At 53.4% G+C, this 22,173-nt stretch overlaps 1 protein-coding gene across 10 annotated transcripts in view; it reads left to right on the top strand.

Annotated features, from left to right (window-relative positions):
* LOC137434585 (poly(rC)-binding protein 3) overlaps window positions 1–22,173 on the top strand; it is a 226,208-nt gene that overhangs the window by 43,894 nt on the left and 160,141 nt on the right. The window lies entirely within an intron of this gene.

Genomic DNA, 22,173 nt, shown 5'->3' on the forward strand with positions numbered 1-22,173 from the left:
GCATAAACCGTTGTTTAAAATGTTTCCGGGCACATTCCCTGATTCTGCCATCTTCATAAAGGAGTTCCCCATCATGGAGCAAGCGTGTAATCATTGACGAAGAGGCCCCCCTTTTAAGGCTGAAGAAGAATTTGGTTGGAGCATCAAGGTCGTGTATGTACCTCATCTTCAGGCGCAATAAGGCATTTTGTGCTCGCCTTTCGGATATGGAATTCAGTAAGGCCGTTTTTCCATGCATTTGTTGCCCCATTTCCTGGTAGCTCACACTTGCAGTTCCCTGAAGCTGTTCCTGTAAATCCAGGATTTCATCTTCAAGTAAGGTTGTGGTTTTTCTTTCCTCTTGAACACCATACGCACGATATTGTTGGCAGAACAGTCTGATGTGCGTTTTGGCATTATCCCACCATTGTCTGAGGTTTGAGAAATTCCCTTGGGAGGCAACTAGAATATTCCAAATTTCTGGAAAAATGTCCTTAAAGGTACTATCATCAAGTAAGTTGTTATTAAATTTCCAAAAAGCACTCGTGTTTCGGGCAGGGGACAGAAATTTTGAGAAATGTTGCGCTGTGGTCCGAGAATCCTGATGGGCAAATTTTGGATGACAGAACGAGGCGTTCAAGTGGAGGATTAATATAAAACTTGTCCAAGCGAGCAAGTACAATATTACCCTGAATGCATCGACACCATGTGTATTGCCTGATTGATGGGTGCTGTACCCGCCATATATCTGTCAAATTCATTTGTTTTAAAAATTTGGTGAGAGGGATTGTGGAGGCAGGATGGGGCTCTGCACTGTTCCTGTCTAGTTGGGATTGGAGGGTGCAATTAAAATCTCCACCAATACAAACATGATTGTCTTGGTTTTTTAGGGCGTTTTGGCTGTCGAGGGACGTTAGGTGTGTCCCAAGGTCATTAAAAAACCCTCGCCGAGCTACAGGCGTACTTGGGGCATAAATATTAAAAATAGTATAAAATTTTCCACAGTAGTGGAATTCTAGGGATGCTAGGGATCCCTTGTGTATTTCGTCGAATTTAAGCGATGAAGGCGAAAAGGAGGGGCTAATAATTATTGCGACACCGCCTTTGCGGGAGTCACCGTTACTAAAAAAGGACAGGCCGGGGAAGAGCCTACACCATTCTGCGACACAGCAGTCGTTGGCATGGGTCTCTTGTAAGAGGGCAATGTCGACTTTCTTCTGTAATAAAAAATCCCTTACTTGAACTTGATGGACAGAGCTACATCCTCCGTTAATATTCAGGCTACAAATGGAAAAACTCATTACAGCTACAAGGAGGAGTGACCACCACTCAATTTTTGATAGCAGTTCATTCTTAGCTTTTTGCAACCACTTCTTTAAACGGTGACGTTGGGAGGAATTGAAATTAAAAACGTGGGGCCGTTTTACCATCAATCTAGCGGAATGAATAAAATCAGGTAGCTCCGGAAAGAAGGTTTCTATAACAACATTCCTTTTTCGGAATGTGTCCTTAAGAAACCTTTTTATCTCGGAGGGAGGGATTGGAGGGGTTTCTTCTTCCTTAAGGCTACCACATTCACTAACAGAGTCATCTATATCAGATGGCTCAGATGGTGTGTCACACTGGTTTTCATCATTTATCTCCTCACCATCATCACATCCCTCCACGTTATCGGATGGGGCATAGTCCATAGAGGGAGGGGACGGGGAGGGAGAGAAATGAGCCATCTTCGGGGAGGGGGGGGGGGGGGGTACTAATTTTTGCGGTTCAACCATATCAGTTTCTAGGTCAGTAGACAAGGGCGAGGATTCATCCACATCTATGTCCTCCAATACCGAGAAACGATTTTCTGTGACGAGGGACAAATCTAGGGCAGAGAGGAGGGGCTGTCTGTTTTCAGTTGTAGGTTTTTTAAAGAGATGACCATTTTCATCTGTTGTTTGCAGATGTCGTTTTCCTTTTGGGCAGACTAATTGAAACTCGTCCTGGTTAGTGGGAAGAGATTGCATGGGTTTGGGGGGAGGGGGGGGGGGGGGGAGGACGTGATCATCGGGAGGGGATTCCCATCGGCTACCACGGCGAGAGAGGTAGGATCAGTTATAGCAGGCAACAAGCTGTGATTGGACGATGTCGCCTGGGGGGTGAGGTCTATCGTTAACAGGAGATGGCTGCAATTAGATCCTTCAGTAGAGGGAGGGGCCCCTGTTTCAAGGGGAGGGGAAGGGGGTACGGCGGGGGGGGTTTGGGTCGGTGGTAGGAGGGCTTGGGTCGGTGGTAGACAGATTGGGATCAGTGGTGGTAAGGCTTGGGTCGATGGTGGGAAGGTTCGGGTCGGTGGTGGGAGGGCTTGGTTCAGCGGCGGGAAGGCTTGGTTCGGTGGTGGGAGGGTTTGGTTCGGTGGTGGGAAGGCTTGGGTCGGTGGTGGAAGGGATTGGATCGGTGGTGGGAAGGTGGGGGGGTTGCTTATTCCCGGTTCGGAGGGGAGGTTGTACTTGTGGAGAATTCTCTTTTCGGGGGCAGTCATGCTTAACATGCCCAAATTGTCCGCAGCCAAAACATTTTAGAACGTTGGTGGACACGTACACTGTATATTCGTTCTGTTGATGTTTTAATTTTATTATAAGGTTTAAATCCTTCTGGGAATTTTTTAAAATCATAAACACTTGCCGCCGGAATGAAACCACGTGCCTTAAATCGTTGTTTCGTGACCCGAAGGGAATCATGGAGATACGAGACACGATGGTACCGTATCGGGACAACTCTTTAATTAGTACATCGTCGGATACAAATGGGGGGCAATTGGATATCACGACTTTTATCGCTGGGCTATCTAGTGGGGAAATCATAACAAATAAATCTGGATCGATTGTCAAACCCTGTTCGACAATTTGTGGGACACAATCCACGTCGGACAAAAAAATAACGAGCCGCTTGTTCATCCGCGAAGCGGCAACAACCTTGTCGATCCCGACAACACGACCGGTTGCGAGGACAACGTCCTCGACACTCACCTCACGTTCCGGAGGTACACAAAAGAACCCGTGCTTACGGGTCAGGCTCTGAAAGGCCGTAAATCGAGATAGTGCAGCTGCCATGCTGGAACAGCTGCACTTACAACCCCTCCCCAACTCGGGGAGGGTGAATATATAATATAATCTTCCCTACCCGAACTCTGGGAATGGGAAGTAATCAGACCTCTCCGATTTCCCTAACTTCGGAAAAGGGAGGCAACAAAACAAACTGAAGGAAAGATAAATGAAAGGAAATAGAGGTTTAAGATGAAGGAGCAAACACCGATCGGGCGACGCCCAAAAACGGCGAACCCTTACCAGCGATCACCCTGTGCTCTCCGGCTCTCTCTCCCGTCTCAACGTATATGGGAATCACCAGGAAGACTCCACGAACAGGCACAAGGACACAGAGGGGGGAAAACGGTGGGGGGGGGGGGGGGGGGGGGCGGAATGGAGCAACAATACAGAGCACTCACAGGCCTCCACAAGCAGACGCCATGACAGTACAACCAGCATACAAACGGCCAGCAGGTGGAGAGAGAGAGAGAGAGAGAGAGAGAGAGAGAGAAAGAAAAAGAAAGAAAAAGAAAGAAAAAGAAAGACAGACTTTTAAACTCTTTTTATTATAAAAGTATAAAACAAGATTACCACCAAAGGCAATTCATGCAGGAAAATCAGTAAAATCAAAGAAATCCCGGAAGGAAAAAACAATCGGTGCACTGCAAACCAAGCAACAGAAAAGGTGCAAATACCAAAAAAAACACGAGGAGAAAATCTAGGCATAATTTCTAAACTAGGCATAATTTTATATGTACAAATTTACAATTGCACCTGCAACCCTGAGGAGAGACGGAAGAAAGAAAGAGTAGGTCAAGACCAGGGGGAGAAAAAAGCCGGCAAGGAGAAGCATGGAACAGTGTATAAGAAACACCCGCACTGTATTATACAGAAATTAACCATTTGTTATCTTGGACCTCACAAATCCCTCCGACACACCAGGTCGCAACAAAATTTGCAAGGTCGTTTGCAGTTTGGACACAGCCAAATTCAAGCTTGAGCCTTGCTGACACCAATGAACTAAAAAAAACACCACAATACTGCATTCCTGCATGGGTCTGCCGCCCAGCTTCGCCTTCCGCGACAGGTATACGGCCAGTTTAGCGGTAGCGGTTAGGAACCCGAATACAATAGATGTGCCCGGAGCGCGGCCTTCATCGAGCGATGGAAGCGCTCGCACAGGCCTTTGGCCTGGGGGTGGTAGGTCGTGGTGCGGTGCAGCTTGATGTCGAGCCCTTGCGCCAGAGCTCCGAGGTGAACTGGGGGCCGCGGTCGGATGAGATGTCCGAGGGGGCGCCGAATCGGGCAACCCAAGTGGCGATAAAAGCTTGCGCGACGTCAGCCGCAGCCGTCGCCGCCAATGGCACGGCCTCCGGCCACCGGGTGGTGCGGTCCACCATGGTGAGGAGGTGGGTGAAACCCCGCGAGGGGGGCAGAGGTCCCACCAAGTCGACGTGGACATGGTCGAACCGACGTTCGGCCACCGTGTAAAGTACAGTGTAAAGCACTTTACACACAGTGTAAAGCAAATGAACATGACTACGAATTTCAGGAAAGAAGTTGGAGATTAAAATAGGTGGGTTTGGGGTGTTTTAATGGGGGTACAAAAGATCACGGTTTTGGATGGGGGAAGAAAAGAGATGGTGGTGAACAGCTGTTTTTAAAACCTGGAGGGAGGAGTGGGATTGAAGAGAGTAAGGGAGTTTGTTCCAGAGTCGGGAGAAAAGAGGGATGAAGGAGTGAAGGTGAGCAGAGAGTCTTGATTTTGGCAGTTTCATGAGAGAGAGAGTTGCTGGCAGATCTTGTGTGACCTGCAGGAAAATTTGGGGGACAGAGCACAGACACAGAGCTGGGGAGCTAGACAGGAGAGGAGTCAGGAGAAGACAGAAAGACCACCAACCTGCTTGTGGTGAGAGAAAAGGCCTCACTGTCTTTCTCTCTGTCGCTCTCTCCCTCTCTCTGTCGCTCTCTCCCCTCTCTCTGTCGCTCTCTTCCCCTCTCTCTGTCGCTCTCTCCCCTCTCTCTGTCACTCTCTCAGCCTCTCTCTGTCGCTGTCTCCCCTCTCTCTGTCACTCTCTCTCCCTCTCTCTGTCGCTCTCTCCCCTCTCTCTGTCGCTCTCTCCCCTCTCTCTGTCGCTCTCATCCCCTCTCTCTGTGCTCTCTCTCCTCTCTGTCGCTCTCTCCCCTCTCTCTGTCGCTCTCTCCCCTCTCTCTGTCGCTCTCTCCCCTCTGTCGCTCTCTCCCCTCTCTGTCGCTCATTTCCCCCCCCTCTCTCTCTCTCTGTGCTCTCTCCCCCATCTCTCTCTGGTGCTCTCTCCCCCCCTCTCTCTGGCGCTTCTCTCCCCCCTCTCTCTGGCGCTCTCCGCCCCCTCTCTGGCGCTCCCCGCCCCCTCTCTGGCGTTCTCTCCCACCTCTCTGGCGCTCTCTCCCCTCTCTGTCGCTCTCTCTCCCTCTGTCGTTCTCTCCCCTCTGTCGTTCTCTCCCCTCTGTCGTTCTCTCCCCTCTGTCGTTCTCTCCCTCTGTCGTTCTCTCCCATCTCTCTGGCGCTCTCTCCCCTCTCTCTGGCGCTCTCTCCCCTCTGTCGCTCTCACCCTCTCTCTGTCGCTCTCCCCTCTCTCTGTCGCTCTCTCCCCTCTCTGTCGCTCTCTCCCCTCTCTGTCGCTCTCTCCCCTCTCTGTCGCTCTCTCCCCTCTCTGTCGCTCTCTCCCCCTCTCTCCCCTCTCTCTGTCGCTCTCTCTCTCCTCTCTGTCGCTCTCTCTCCTCTCTGTCGGTCTCTCCCCTCTCTCTGTCCCTCTCTCCCCTCTCTCCCCTCTGTCGCTCTCTCCCCTCTGTCGCTCTCTCCCCTCTCTCTCGCTCTCCTCCCCTCTCTGTTGCTCTCTCCCCTCTCTGTCGCTCTCTCCCTCTCTGTCGCTCTCTCCCCTCTCTGTCGCTCTCTCCCCTCTCTCTGTCGCTCTCTCCCCTCTCTCTGTCGCTCTCTTCCCCTATCTGTCGCTCTCTCCCCTATCTGTCGCTCTCTCCCTCTCTCTCTGTCACTCTCTCCCCTCTCTCTGTCGCTCTCTCCCCTCTCTCTGTCGCTCTCATCCCCTCTCTGTCGCTCTCTCCCTCAATCTCTGGCGCTCTCTCCCCTCAATCTCTGGCGCTCTCTCCCTCAATCTCTGGCGCTCTCTTCCCCTCTCTGGCGCTCTCTCCCTCTCTGGCGCTCTTCTCCCCTCTCTCTGTCGCTCTCTCCCCTCTCTGTCGCTCTCTCCCCTCTCTGTCGCTCTCATCCCCTCTCTGTCGCTCTCTCCCCTCTCTCTGGCGCTCTCTCCCCTCAATCTCTGGTGCTCTCTCCCCTCAATCTCTGGTGCTCTCTCCCCTCTCTCTGGCGCTCTCTCCCCTCTCTCTGGCGCTCTCTCCCCTCTCTCTGTCACTCTCCCCTCTCTGTCGCTCTCTCCTCTCTGTCGCTCTCTCCCCTCTCTCTGTCGCTCTCTCCCCTCTCTGTCGCTCTCTCCCCTCTCTGTCGCTCTCTCCCCTCTCTGTCGCTCTCTCTCCCCTCTCTGTCGCTCTCTCCCCTCTCTCTGCGCTCTCTCCCCTCTCTCTGGCGCTCTCTCCCCTCAATCTCTGGGGCTCTCTCCCCTCTCTCTGGTGCTCTCTCCCCTCTCTCTGGCGCTCTCTCCCCCCAATCTCTGGCGCTCTCTCCCCTCTCTGGCGCTCTCTCCCCTCTCTCTGTCGCTCTCTCCCTCTCTGTCGCTCTCTCCCCTCTCTGTCGCTCTCTCCCCTCTCTGTCGCTCTCTCCCCTCTCTGTCGCTCTCTCCCCTCTCTGTCGCTCTCTGGCGCTCTCTCCCCTCAATCTCTGGCGCTCTCTCCCCTCTCTCTGGCGCTCTCATCCCCTCTCTCTGGCGCTCTCTCCCCTCTCTCTGTCACTCTCCCCTCTCTGTCACTCTCTCCTCTCTGTCGCTCTCTCCCCTCAATCTCTGGCGCTCTCTCCCCTCAATCTCTGGCGCTCTCTCCCCTCAATCTCTGGCGCTCTCTCCCCTCAATCTCTGGCGCTCTCTCCCCTCAATTTCTGGCGCTCTCTCCCCTCTCTCTGGCGCTCTCTCCCCTCTCTCTGGCGCTCTCTCCCCTCTCTCTGTCGCTCTCTCCCCTCTCTCTGTCGCTCTCTCCCCTCTCTGTCGCTCTCTCCCCTCTCTGTCGCTCTCTCCCCTCTCTGTCGCTCTCTTCCCCTCTCTCTGGCGCTCTCTCCCCTCTCTCTGGTGCTCTCTCCCCTCTCTCTGGCGCTCTCTCCCCTCTCTCTGGCGCTCTCTCCCCTCTCTCTGTCACTCTCCCCTCTCTGTCACTCTCTCCTCTGTCGCTCTCTCCCCTCTCTCTGTCGCTCTCTATCCTCTCTCTGTCGCTCTCTCCCATCTCTGTCCCTCTCTCCCCTCTCTCTGTCGCTCTCTCCCCTCTCTCTGTGGCTCTCTCCCCTCTCTCTGTCGCTCTCTCCCCTCTGTCGCTCTCTCCCCTCTCTCTGTCTCTCTCTCTCTCTCTCTCTCACCTCTCTCTCTCTGTCGCTCTCTCTCCCCTCTCTCTGTCGCTCTCTATCCTCTCTCTGTCGCTCTCTCCCATCTCTGTCCCTCTCTCCCCTCTCTCTGTCGCTCTCTCCCCTCTCTGTCGCTCTCTCCCCTCTCTTTGTCGCTCTCTCCCCTCTCTCTGTGGCTCTCTCCCCTCTCTCTGTGGCTCTCTCCCCTCTCTCTGTGGCTCTCTCCCCTCTCTCTGTGGCTCTCTCCACTCTCTCTGTGGCTCTCTCCCCTCTCTGTCGCTCTCCCCTCTCTCTGTCGCTCTCCCCTCTCTCTGTCGCTCTCCCCTCTCTCTGTCGCTCTCCCCTCTCTGTTGCTCTCCCCTCTCTCTGTCGCTCTCCCCTCTCTGTCGCTCTCCCCTCTCTGTCGCTCTCCCCTCTCTGTCGCTCTCCCCTCTCTGTCGCTCTCTCCCCTCTCTCTGTCACTCTCCCCTCTCTGTCACTCTCTCCTCTCTGTCGCTCTCTCCCCTCTCTCTGTCGCTCTCTCCCCTCTGTCGCTCCCCCCCTCGCTCCCCTCTCTCTGTCACTCTCGCCCCTCTCTCTGTTGCTCTCTCCCCCCTCTCTGTCGCTCTCTCCCCTCTCTGTCGCTCTCTCCCCTCTCTGTCGCTCTCTCCCCTCTCTGTCGCTCTCTCACCTCTCTGTCGCTCTCTCCCCTCTCTGTCGCTCTCTCCCCTCTCTGTCGCTCTCTCCCCTCTCTGTCGCTCTCTCTCCCCTCTCTCTGTCGCTCTCTCCCCTCTCTCTGTCGCTCTCTCCCCTCTCTCTGTCGCTCTCTCTCTGTCGCTCTCTCTCTGTCGCTCTCTCCCCTCTCTCTGTCGCTCTCTCCCCTCTCTCTGTCGCTCTCTCCCCTCTCTGTCGCTCTCTTCCCTCCCTGTCGCTCTCTTCCCTCCCTGTCGCTCTCTATCCTCTCTCTGTCCCTCTCTCTCCTCTCTGTCCCTCTCTCCCCTCTCTGTCGCTCTCTCCCCTCTCTCTGTCGCTCTCTCCCCCATCTGTCGCTCTCTCCCCTCTGTCGCTCTCCCCCCTCTCTGTCGCTCTCCCCCTCTCTCTGTCGCTCTCCCCCCTCTCTCTGTCGCTCTCCCCCCTCTATGTCGCTCTCTCCCCCCTCTATGTCGCTCTATCCCCTCTCTGTCACTCTCTCCCCCCTCTATGTCGCTCTCTCCCCCCTCTATGTCGCTCTCTCACTTCACTCTCTGTCTCTCTCCCCTCTCTCTGTCGCTCTCTCCCCTCTCTGTCGCTCTCTCCCCTTTCTGTCGCTCTCTCCCCTCTGTCGCTCTCTCCCCTCTCTCTGTCGCTCTCTCCCCTCTGTCGCTCTCTCCCCTCTGTCGCTCTCTCCCCTCTGTCGCTCTCTCCCCTCTGTCGCTCTCTCCCCTCTGTCGCTCTCTCCCCTCTGTCGCTCTCTCCCCTCTGTCGCTCTCTCCCCTCTGTCGCTCTCTCCCCTCTGTCGCTCTCTCCCCTCTGTCGCTCTCTCCCCTCTCTGTCGCTCTCTCCCCTCTCTGTCGCTCTCTCCCCTCTCTGTCGCTCCCCCCCCTCTCTCTGTCGCTCTCTCCCCTCTCTGTCGCTCTCTCCCCTCTCTGTCGCTCTCTCCCCTCTCTGTCGCTCTCCCCCCTCTCTGTCGCTCTCTCCCCTCCTCTCTGTCGCTCTCTCCCCCCCTCTCTGTCGCTCTCTCCCCTCTCTCTGTCGCTCTCTCCCCTCTCTGTCGCTCTCTCCCCTCTGTCGCTCTCTCCCCTGTCTCTGTCGCTCTCTCCCCTCTCTCTGTCGCTGTCTCCCCTCTCTCTGTCGCTCTCTCCCCTCTCTCTGTCGCTCTCTCCCCTCTCTCTGTCGCTCTCTCCCCTCTCTCTGTCGCTCTCCCCCCCTCTCTGTCGCTCTCTCCCCTCTTTCTGTCGCTCTCTCCCCTCTCTCTGTCGCTCTCTCCCCTCTCTCTGTCGCTCTCTCACCTCTCTCTGTCGCTCTCTCCCCTCTCTCTGTCGCTCTCTCCCCTCTCTCTGTCGCTCTCTCCCCTCTCTCTGTCGCTCTCACCCTCTCTCTGTCGCTCTCCCCCCTCTCTCTGTCGCTCTCTCCCCTCTCTCTGTCGCTCTCTCCCCTCTCTCTGTCGCTCTCTCCCCTCTCTCTGTCGCTCTCTCCCCTCTTTGTCGCTCTCTCCCCTCTCTGTCGCTCTCTCCCCTCTCTGTCTCCCCTCTCTCTGTCGCTCTCTCCCCTCTCTCTGTCGCTCTCTCCCCTCTCTCTGTCGCTCTCCCCTCTCTCTGTCGCTCTCTCCCCCCCCTCTCTCTCTCTCTCACCTCTCCTTCGCTCTCTCTGTCGCTCTCTCCCCTCTCTCTGTCTCTTTCCTCACTTAATTTTTCATTTGACCTTTTAATTGAGATCAAAAATAATAGTGACTTGACATTGATCGTGGGCGGAGGCATATCCATCGACACATTTGCGTTGCATTACATTTCCTATTTTCTTGGGTCCTCAGGCTCATGGAGGAGCTGCTATATACAGACGGAGACATTATACAACACTGGACTTGACTTCAGACAAACACAGCTGGAAATCATGAGGGAAGTGACCGTCCCCCTCGGTGAAGTCTGGGTCACTTGTGTGAGATGAGAGGTCACTTTTCTCTCTGCAATCAATATGTCAAATTAAGGAGAAATCGCTACCCCTTTCCCACCGCTGGTAGGCAAGCTCATGGATTGTCCCTGTTACATCACCAATGCTGAGCACAGAATGTACCATTTAAAAAACAATTACCACAATGTCACCGAGTTGTTCATTTCTCATGCTCTTACCTCATGTGTGCAATTATCAAAATCACGTTCTTGGTGCAAGTCTAAAGATGTTTTGCACCCAAAATTTCAAGCCCAATCTGTAATATGAAGTGATATATGAACGTGTATATGGTTTGTTAAATATTGGTGGGTGACCACCGTAGCTTATTTATTTATTTTCTCAGGACGTTGTGAATCAAAATTACTGGGCCTACAAACCTGCTACTTTGTGTGTTTGCATCCATGACGAGAGATGCAATATGTTTAAAACGTAAAGAGAGCCTGAAATGGTTTTGCAGATGTTTAAGATGGTGAAATGACCCTGCCAACCAATACAAAAACGGATTCTCTTTTTTGCAGTGTCTCAACGTGTAATCGTTTAACTTTTTTTGTGCATTGTTACCTTTTTGTCCCCCGTCGCACCGCGGAGCGAAAGGGGTACTATGGTTTTCCCGTCCGTGTGTGCGTGCGGGCGTGCGTAAGGGAAGGACCGCCTTCGAATTTGGTGTGTGGGTGCAACCCACTTCAAAATCCAAGATGGCCACCACCATGTATGTCTGAACCTTGTGAGCTGAATATCTTGAAAAACAAGCGTTACGCCTAGGTCCCCCGTCGGTGAAGTGATGTGAGTTGACAAAGTGGAAGACGCAGAAAACATGCTATGATATGATATTTCGCTCACAAGGTTCAGACATACATGGAGGTGGCCATCTTTGATTTTGATGTGGCCACCTAATTTTCAATAGCGTTCTTCCTTGTGCCGAGATACACCCAAACACCAGATTAGAAGTTGGTACTTTGCTTATTTTTCACGATATTTCGCTCACAAGGTTCAGACATACATGGCGGTGGCCATCTTGGATTTTGACGTCGCGACCCAATTTTCAATAGAGTTCTTCCTTGTGCCTAGATACACCCAAACACCAGATTAGAAGTTGGTACTTTGCTTATTTTTCAAGATATTTCGCTCAAGGTTCAGACATACATGGCGGTGGCCATCTTGGATTTTGACGTGGCGACCCAATTTGCAATAGCTTTCTTCCTTGTGCCTAGATACACCCACACACCAGATTAGAAGTTGGTACTTTGCTTATTTTTCAAGATATTTCGCTCACAAGGTTCAGACATATATATGGTGGTGGCCATGTTGGATTTTGACGTGGCAACCCAATTTTCAATAGCGTTCTTCCTTATGCTGAGATACACCCACACAACAAATTAGAAGTTGGTACTTTGCTGATTTTTCAATATATTCATCTCACAAGGTTCAGACATACATGGCGGTGGCCATCTTGGATTTTGACGTGGTGACCCAAGTTTAAACAGCGTTCTTCCTTGTGCCTAGATACAGCCACACACCAGATTAGAAGTTGGTACTTCGCTTATTTTTCGAGATATTTCGCTCACAAGGTTCAGACATATATATATATATGGTGGTGGCCATCTTCGATTTTAACGTGGCGACCCAATTTTCAATAGCGTTCTTCCTGATGCCGAGATACACCCACACACCAGATTAGAAGTTGGTACTTCGCTTATTTTTCAAGATATTCATCTCACAAGGTTCAGACATACATGGCGGTGGCCATCTTGGATTTTGACGTGGTGACCCAATTTTCAATAGCGTTCTTCCTTATGCCTAGATACACCCACACACCAGATTAGAAGTTGGTACTTCGCTTATTTTTCAAGATATTCAGCTCACAAGGTTCAGACATACATGGCATCAGACATACATGGCGGTGGCCATCTTGGATTTTGACGTGGTGACCCAATTTCCAATAGCGTTCTTCCTTATGCCTAGATACACCCACACACCAGATTAGAAGTTGGTACTTCGCTTATTTTTCAAGATATTCCGCTCACAATTTTCAGACAGACATGGCGGTGGCCATCTTGGATTTTGACGTGGGTTGCACCCACACACCAAATTGGAATGCGGTCCTTCGCTTACGCACGCCCGCACGCAAACACGTACGTACGCCCGCACGCACGCACGGACGGACGGACGGAGGGGAAAGCCATAGTCCCCCTTTCGCTACACTGTGCGATGGGGGACAATAAGCGAAGTACCTGTAGTGAAATTATACCAAAGTTGAACCCAGGAGAGATACTCGCTTCAGCCACTGAAGGGCGTCTATAAAACCTGGGACGTCCGCGACGCTGAGCCACTCCTGTGACATTTACTTTACATGCAGACTTGAATGGTACGTATATGCTAGAGTCGCACATATATACTAGACTCGCTTGCTTTGACTATTATTATCGGTCTGCTCAGTATGATACCAAGATCTTGATATCTAATGTATGATTGTATTTTTACAGGATGATGTCAAAGATCTAATTGAGATTAAACCTACCTATGGGACAAAGTTGTGGACCTGATTGATTTTTCACAACAGTTAATCTCAATTAAGATCTACGGAAATGGTGGGACACAAGATGATCAATGTACCGACACTCGGCTCCGACCCACAAGCTGAGGATTCGGGCTCGGTGTTCACTCACTGGCTCAAAACGCTGTAGAACCAGTTCGGCGCCCAGGATGCTGTACCCACCGCTGAAACGAAGCTGTCTGTGCTACTGACCAAAGTCGACCACCATGTTTACAGGAGCATCGCTCGATGTACGATGTATGATGCCACCGTGGCAGAACTAAAGCGACTTTACATTAAGAAATGGAGCGTGGTGTACAACAGGCATCTGCTCGCCACACGACGTCAACAGCCAACCGAGTCGATCGACCGCTTCGCTCAGGAGCTGCGGCACCTCCTCGCGGACAGTACTCAAGAGGTACGGACACACGAGCAAGTCCAGGACGATCTTGTCCGAGACGCTTTCGTCTCTGGGATCAGCTCTACAGATCTGAGACTCAGGCTCTTGGAGACAGCTGACCTGACGTTTGCGGAGGCCCTACGGTTGGCCAACCTTTACACTGAGGCCCGGAAACAATCCACCGCTTTTGACCACGCATGGGTCGTCGCGGGGACTTCTCAACTCGCGCGACCGGAGAGGGCTACCGCCGAGGATACGGGTGCGGGCTCGACTGCGGCCGAGCCCCTGGCCGCTCCCGAGGTGGACTCGGATTCCGGCCTGGCAGCAGCTACCGCAGCCAGGCCCAGGCCTGACCGGAACGCGACGTGTTACTTCTGTGGCAACCGACAGCATCCCAGGTCAGCCTGTCCGGCTCGGGAAGCCATATGCCATTTGTGTTCTACAAAAGGACACTTTGCTAAAGTCTGCAAGAAGGCCGCGTGGGGCACACGAGCACGCGCAACCTTGAATGGGCTTATCGCCGAGCCAACGGACCGAGCACAGAGCGGGGCGCTTCACCCGGCCTTGATGAGCTGTCCTCCTCCTCCCGGGCCCCTGGCTGCACGCACGTCCTTGGTGAAATACATCGGGCCGCCACAACAAATGGCGCGAACGCGACCGGCCGCGGAGCGACCGACCTTGACTGGCGTTCGAACGCCTTCCTCAAACAAACAAAAGGTTCCGGCTTTGAAAGCTCCTCCTGTTGTGCATGCGCATGCGCTATCTGACGGCAGTTCGGACGAACTCCACGCTCTTGATCGAGCACGTGAAAGTACAATTGACTGCGATCTTTCGCACGTGACACGAGCGCCATCTGACGGCGGCTCGTACGAACTACACGCTCTTGGACCGGCACGACCAACTATGCGTTTGGCACGGGGGCCCTCCGGAGGCTCCTCAAACGACCGGAAAACTGCAGCCGGTGTGGGATCCACGCGCGAGGCGCGATCTTCTCGCTCGGACGGCGCAATACCTGCCGGATCTTCTGGCCTTGATCAGGCCATTATCCCGCTCTTGGTCGAAGGCATTTTTGCACGGGCCCTAGTCGACACAGGATCTACGGATAGTTTCATCGATCAGCGGCTGGTGCGTCAACATGGGTGGCCGGTCATCGGGACTACATGACGGATCTTCATGGCCTCCCAGGGACTTCGGCTCAGCACGAAGGGGGAATGTCGATTGAAACTTGTGATAAAGGGACGCATGTTTTCCGATGTACATCTCATGGTCTTGCCTGCCTTATGTGCTGACATCCTGTTAGGGCACGATTTTCTTAAGCGACATGGACGTTTGGAAATTGAATTTGGTGGGACGGACACGCTTGCTGTGTGTGCACTCGCGAAAATGGAAATTGAGCCTCTTTCGCTGTTCCCCCCCTGACCACTGACTGCACTCCTGTAGCGGTAAAATCGCGGCGCTACTCACGAGCGGACGCGCAATTCATTGCGGAAGAAACGGCTCAACTCTTAAAGGACGGTGTTATCGAACCTAGCCCGTCGCCGTGGCGGGCCCAGGTCTTAGTGGTGCGAAGTGAGGCCCATCGCCGGCGCATGGTAATCGACTACTCACAGACGGTTAATCGCTTTACACAGCTGGACGCCTACCCCTTACCGGGGATGGACGCGCTAGTACGACTGGTGGCCCAGTACTCCGTCGACAGCACTCTCGATCTGCATAGTGCGCATCATCAGATCGCCATCTCTAGGGCTGATCGCATCTACACCGCCTTTGTATCGGGTCAAAGGTTATACCAGTTCACCCGATTACCTTTTGGGGTAACGAACGGGGTCGTCTGTTTTCAGAGGGCTATGGACGACCTCGTTACTAAGGAGAACTTGACAGATGTCTTTGTCTATCTGGACAATCTTACGGTTTGTGGGTATGACCACCCACAAATGATCGATCGATGAGATCGATGAGACCAGGAGCATCACGATGCTAATCTGAAGCGCTTCCTCGAGATCGCGCATAGGTATCGCCTAACCATGAATGAGGCTAAGTGTCGTTACTCTCAACGCACGATAGATCTTCTGGGGTACACCGTGACCCATGGCTCTGTCTCTCCGGATAAGGAGCATCTGCGACCTATGCTCGATATGGCACCGCCCGGCGATCGAGCGTCGCTGAAGCGTGCTCTCGGGCTGTTCGCCCACTATTCGAAGTGGGTGCAAAATTTCTCCGCGAAGCTACGCCCCCTCGTGGCCTGTGACACGTTCCCCATGAGCCCGGCCGCCTTGGCGGCCTTCGGGGGCCTTAAGGCCGACATCGCTGGCGCCGCTGTGGCGACGATCGATGAGAGCGAATCTTTCGTCTTAGAAAGTGATGCCTCGGATCATGCGATAGCGGCGACTCTCTCCCAAGGGGGGCGCCCTGTGGCTTTCTTTTCGCGGACTCTCACCTCCGCTGAGCGGAGGCATTCGTCTGTCGAAAAGGAAGCGTACGCGATCGTCGAGTCGATTCGGCGATGACGACCGTACTTACTCGGGCGATTCTTCCAAATCATCACGGACCAACAAAGCGTTGCGTTCATGTACAACACCTTACATGCTCAACGTATTAAGAATGACAAAATCACTCGCTGGTGTATCGAACTCGCCGACTTCTGCTACACCATCAAATACCGCCTGGGGAAGGATAACCTGGTCGCCGACGCCTTATCGAGGCCGGCTACTTGCGCGGGGATCGTAACTTTGGAGGGGCTGCGCACTTTGCACGACACTATGTGTCATCCAGGGGTGATGCGTTTCGCTCATTTTGTGCGTAGTGGTAATCTGCCGTACTCGATTGAAGACATCCGCCGGATCTGCCGTGACTGCGCCATATGTGCGGAACTCAAACCGCGTTTTTACAACCCTCCCATGGGGACGCTGGTTAGGGCTACTAGACCGTGGGAGAGATTGGCAATGGATTTCAAAGGACCGCTGCCGGTGTCGAGCAACTCTCATTAGCTGCTCACTATTGTTGATGAGGACTCGCGATTCCCTTTTGCTTACACGTGCGGGGATATGACGGCTGCCACGGTCATACGGTGCCTGCAGAATTTGTTTTCTATGTTTGGGTATCCGGCCTACGTGCATACCGATCGGGGTGCGGTGTTGCTGTCGCAGGAGGTGAGAGGTTATTTGCTCCAAAATAATGTTGCTTCGAGTTACACCACACCGTACAGACCCCAGGCGAATGGGCAGATCGAACGCTTCAATGGGATTATATGGAGGGCCGTCACGCTAAGCCTCTGGACCCTCGGCCGGGGTCTCGATAAATGGGCTTGGTCGCTACCTGCGGCTCTGAACTCGATCCGGGCTCTCCTATGTACGGCCACCAACCAGACTCCTCACGAAAGACTGTTCCACCACCCTAGAAGCTCGGGTAGTATCCGATCTTTACCCAGCTGGCTCGCTGAGCCGGGGCCGGCTTATCTCAAACGAGCGGTGCGCACGATCAAGTACGACCCCTTTGTGGATAAGGTGCAGGTACTGCAGGCTAATCCCGCGCATGCTCGTGTGCTGACGGCAGATGGACGCGAGTCCACTGTCTCCGTACGCCGTCTCGCCCCTTGTGGGGTCATCGACCCTTATAGGGATATCGACGAACCGATCTACGAGTCTATGGACTCTACCGAAGCTTCCCCTATGGAACCTTTGCCGTCACCTCTGTCGTCACCTACTCCCCTGCCTGAAGGCTCTGAGGTGCCCCCTTCGACACCTGCCTCCAGTGGCTACTCCGGGCTTGGGGACGCCGTACCCGGTAGTTTCTGGGCGCGGGCTGGCAGGGTAGTTCGCCACCCCGACCGCTACGGGTGGACCGACTGACATGGAATGACGTACCCCAATCAATTAATGCTGACGCACGCTTGCGATCTGCTTAGCGGCAGTATAGTTCTAACGGCGGGGAGAATGTAGTGAAATTATACCAAAGTTGAACCCAGGAGAGATACTCGCTTCAGCCACTGAAGGGCGTCGAAAAAACCTGGGACGTCCGCGACGCTGAGCCACTCCTGTGACATTTACTTTACATATAGACTTGAATGGTACGTATATGCTAGACTCGCACATATATACTAGACTCGCTTGCTTTGACTATTATTATCGGTCCTCTCTGTATGATACCAAGATCCTGATATCTATTGCATGATTGTATTTTTACAGGATGATGCCAAAGATCTAATTGAGATTAAACCTACCTATGGGACAAAGTTGTGGACCTGATTGATTTTTCACAACATCGACCCTGTTGCACCCACACACCAAATTTGAATGTGGTCCTTCGCTTACGCACGCCCACCCGCACGCAAACACGTACGTACGCCAGCACGCATGCACGCACGCACGGACGGACGGACGGATGGACGGACGGACACACGGACGGAGGGGAAAGCCAGTCCCCCTTTCGCTACGCTGTGCGATGCGGGACAATAAGCGAAGTACCAACTTCTAATCTGGTGTGTGGGTGTATCTAGGCACAAGGAAGAACGCTATTGAAAATTGGGTCGCCATGTCAAAATCCAAGATGGCCGCCGCCATGTATGTCTGAACCTTGAGATGAATTTCTTGAAAAATAAGCGAAGTACCAACTTCTAATTTGGTGTGTGGGTGTATCTAGGCACAAGGAAGAACGCTATTGAAAATTGGGTCGCCACATCAAAATCCAAGATGGCCACCGCCATGTCTGTCTGAACCTTGAGCGGAATATCTTGAGAAATAAGCGAAGTACCAACTTCTAATCTGGTGTTTGGGTGTATCTAGGCATAAGGAAGAACGCTATTGAAAATTGGGTCGCCACGTCAAAATCAAAGATGGCCGCCTCCATGTATGTCTGAACCTTGTGAGCTAAATATCATATCATCGCATGTTTTCTGCGTCTTCCACTTTGTCAACTCACATCACTTCCCCGACGGGGGACCTAGGCGTAACGCTTGTTTATATTATTACTTGGTAAAAGTACAGTGAGTGAATTCTGAAGTTCGGGATCGAACCGAAGTCAAATTATATATAACTAGCCGAAACCCGTGGAACATCCACGGAAGGGAGGATGTGGTGTATGGATAGAGTGTACCATTATGGATGGCATAGGGGATTTGCTTGTCCGAGTAAGAGTTAGGAAGAAAGATGAGAATGAAGAGTGTGTATATGAACAACGTATTTATTGCAATCTACTTAAATGACAACGCCACGATATACTTTTGAAAATATCACGTACCGTCTCGGAAGTCAATGCCATCCTTTTATCTCTTCGTATACAACTCTGATTTCTACCTTATCGTGAACAGGGTAAAGCCTACTTTGATAATCATGAACGGTGGCAGATGCAGGAGTTGGTGAAACGAAAGGGGGGGGGGGGGGGGGGCTGATCATGACCTACCCTACGCCAATATGACTCAGCCAGCTGATTCAGAGACAACGCAGGAATTAGTCAGGTTCACTATGTTAACAAATATAATTTCGTTCAAAATTTTGGTAGATTAGCAAAACTATACATTTTTGGAATATTCAGAGCATGAGGAATCCAAAAATTAATGTTTACATTTGCGAAGACACCTTTGCGAAAATGACACTCAGGACAGTGATGAAGATAGTGAGGTTCACTATGTTAACAAATATAATTTCTTTCAAAATTTTGGGATTAGCAAACCTGTACATTTTTGGAATCTTCAGAGCATGGAGAATCTGAAAATCAATGTTGGCATTTGCACAGACACCTGCATGGCCGCCATTTTGGATTTTGAAAATGGCCACCATAAAATACATATTTTGCGCGATCTCGGCTTCTAGTCAACCTAGAGACTTAATTAAATATGCTAATCCTATGTTTTCTGGGTCAAGGAATCCAATAAAGGCCTCAAAATAGTGCTCAGGATTATAGAAAAGCAACAAACAAAGGTAATTGAAAACCATTGTCTTTATATTTGTGATATAACTGTATTACATAATACATGATATTGCAAGTCCTTTGAAGTTATAGGTTGTTATAGGAAGTTATAGGTAGTATCAGATTGAACCATAAGTCCTATACACAGGATCTACGAGGTCTATACCGTTCAGGAATATGCTTTTACAGATCTTCATCACTGTCCTGAGTGTCATTTTCGCAAAGGTGTCTACGCAAATGTAAACATTAATTTTTGGATTCCTCATGCTCTGAATATTCCAAAAATGTATAGTTTTGCTAATCTACCAAAATTTTGAACGAAAAAACATAGTGAACCTGACTAAATTGCAAAGTTACCATCATATTGAGTCCACTTACACACTGGCTAGCACGTAGCAGCCAGTCTTTGAGGAACAATAAACTGCTCTATTCACGGTGCTTAAGGTAATCCTTCAAATCATTTAAAAACAACCCAACGTTGACGAAGCATGGCATGGCATATGAGGCCCGTTCAAAACGTTCACGGAACGACGTACTCTCAAAGGTCTGAGGCCAAAATGTTTGTTTTTTTCCCCCCTTACACAACGGAAACAACAACTGGATAAGTCGGGCCGAGGCCTACGCCTACGTTTCGGCACTCGGCGAAGTACACTTTGTTTTAAGCTTTCAGAAGCTGAAGCCTTGGTATTTATTGCTTTATATGATACTGATGGGCTGCTGATCGGTTTCACTTCGTTGTAATCACAGTATATGGAAGAAATTATGGTAAACCCACCTGATGAGGTTAGCGTACAGCGCGATCGACGACACCGGCACAAATGGCGGAATGCATGCTCAGGATTGTCCACTCAGTGGACAGCTTGCTGTCACCTTCGACTGTCCAATCAGCGGACGGCTTGCTGCGCCTTCACCCAGCAGACGCCAATACGATGGAGTCGTAAGATGGCGTCGTATCGGCCGTTAATCGGATGATTTTGGGCCCCAACGTCGGCTAATTCAGATTTTTCGAGTATGGCTGTAGGTGATAAACAAAGAGCGCGGTTCGTAGATCGTAAATGCATTAGTGCCGTGGGCATCGGGTCACTGGGTGCGGCGTAAAAGGGATAACAAAGTCGAGTCCTTACGGTATTATTATATAGATTACATATTCCTGGGGTGTGTATACAGAGTTTGTCTAAAACACCCCTGCGTGTGACCCTCCCTCCCACCTCCCCTCCCCCGTGTGTGTGACCCACTCTCCCCTGTGTGTGTGTGACCCACTCTCCCCTGTGTGTGTGACCCACTCTCCCCCGTGGGTGTGACCCACTCTCCCCCATGGTGTGACCCACTCTCCCCCGTGGTGTGACCCACTCTCCCCCGTGGTGTGACCCACTCTCCCCCGTGGGTGTGACCCACTCTCCCCCGTGGGTGTGACCCACTCTCCCCCGTGGGTGTGACCCACTCTCCCCCGTGGGTGTGACCCACTCTCCCCCGTGGGTGTGACCCACTCTCCCCCGTGGGTGTGACCCACTCTTCCCCGTGGGTGTGACCCACTCTCCCCCGTGGGTGTGACCCACTCTCCCCCGTGGGTGTGACCCACTCTCCCCCGTGGGTGTGACCCACTCTCCCCCGTGGGTGTGACCCACTCTCCCCCGTGGGTGTGACCCACTCTTCCCCGTGGGTGTGACCCACTCTCCCCCGTGGGTGTGACCCACTCTCCCCCGTGGGTGTGCCCCACTCTCCCCCGTGGGTGTGACCCACTCTCCCCCGTGGGTGTGACCCACTCTCCCCCGTGGGTGTGACCCACTCTCCCCCGTGGGTGTGACCCGACCCACTCTCCCCCGTGGGTGTGACCCACTCTCCCCCGTGGGTGTGACCCACTCTCCCCCGTGGGTGTGACCCACTCTCCCCCGTGGGTGTGACCCGCTCTCCCCCGTGGGTGTGACCCGCTCTCCCCCGTGGGTGTGACCCGCTCTCCCCCGTGGGTGTGACCCGCTCTCCCCCGTGGGTGTGACCCGCTCTCCCCCGTGGGTGTGACCCGCTCTCCCCCGTGGGTGTGACCCGCTCTCCCCCGTGGGTGTGACCCGCTCTCCCCCGTGGGTGTGACCCGCTCTCCCCCGTGGGTGTGACCCGCTCTCCCCCGTGGGTGTGACCCGCTCTCCCCCGTGGGTGTGACCCGCTCTCCCCCGTGGGTGTGACCCGCTCTCCCCCGTGGGTGTGACCCGCTCTCCCCCGTGGGTGTGACCCGCTCTCCCCCGTGGGTGTGACCCGCTCTCCCCCGTGGGTGTGACCCGCTCTCCCCCGTGGGTGTGACCCGCTCTCCCCCGTGGGTGTGACCCGCTCTCCCCCGTGGGTGTGACCCGCTCTCCCCCGTGGGTGTGACCCGCTCTCCCCCGTGGGTGTGACCCGCTCTCCCCCGTGGGTGTGACCCGCTCTCCCCCGTGGGTGTGACCCACTCTCCCCCGTGGGTGTGACCCACTCTCCCCCGTGGGTGTGACCCACTCTCCCCCGTGGGTGTGACCCACTCTTCCCCGTGGGTGTGACCCACTCTTCCCCGTGGGTGTGACCCACTCTTCCCCGTGGGTGTGACCCACTCTTCCCCGTGGGTGTGACCCACTCTTCCCCGTGGGTGTGACCCACTCTTCCCCGTGGGTGTGACCCACTCTTCCCCTGTGTGTGTGTGACCCACTCTCCTCCGTGGGTGTGACCCACTCTCCTCCTTGGGTGTGACCCACTCTCCTCCGTGGGTGTGACCCACTCTCCTCCGTGGGTGTGACCCACTCTTCCCCTTGTGTGTTACCCACTCTTCCCCTTGTGTGTGACCCACTCTCCCCCGTGTGTGTGACCCACTCTCCCCCGTGTGTGTGACCCTCTCTCCCCCGTGTGTGTGACCCTCTCTCCCCCGTGTGTGTGACCCACTCTCCCCCGTGTGTGTGACCCACTCTCCCCCGTGTGTGTGACCCACTCTCCCCCGTGTGTGTGACCCACTCTCCTCCGTGGGTGTGACCCACTCTCCTCCGTGGGTGTGACCCACTCTTCCCCTTGTGTGTTACCCACTCTTCCCCCGTGTGTGTGACCCACTCTCCCCCGTGTGTGTGACCCACTCTCCCCCGTGTGTGACCCTCTCTCCCCCGTGTGTGTGACCCTCTCTCCCCCGTGTGTGTGACCCACTCTCCCCCGTGTGTGT

This window comes from Myxine glutinosa, chromosome 10 (genome assembly GCF_964187855.1).
Source record: "Myxine glutinosa chromosome 10, kmMyxGlut1.1, whole genome shotgun sequence".
Taxonomy (NCBI): Eukaryota; Metazoa; Chordata; class Myxini; order Myxiniformes; family Myxinidae; genus Myxine; species Myxine glutinosa.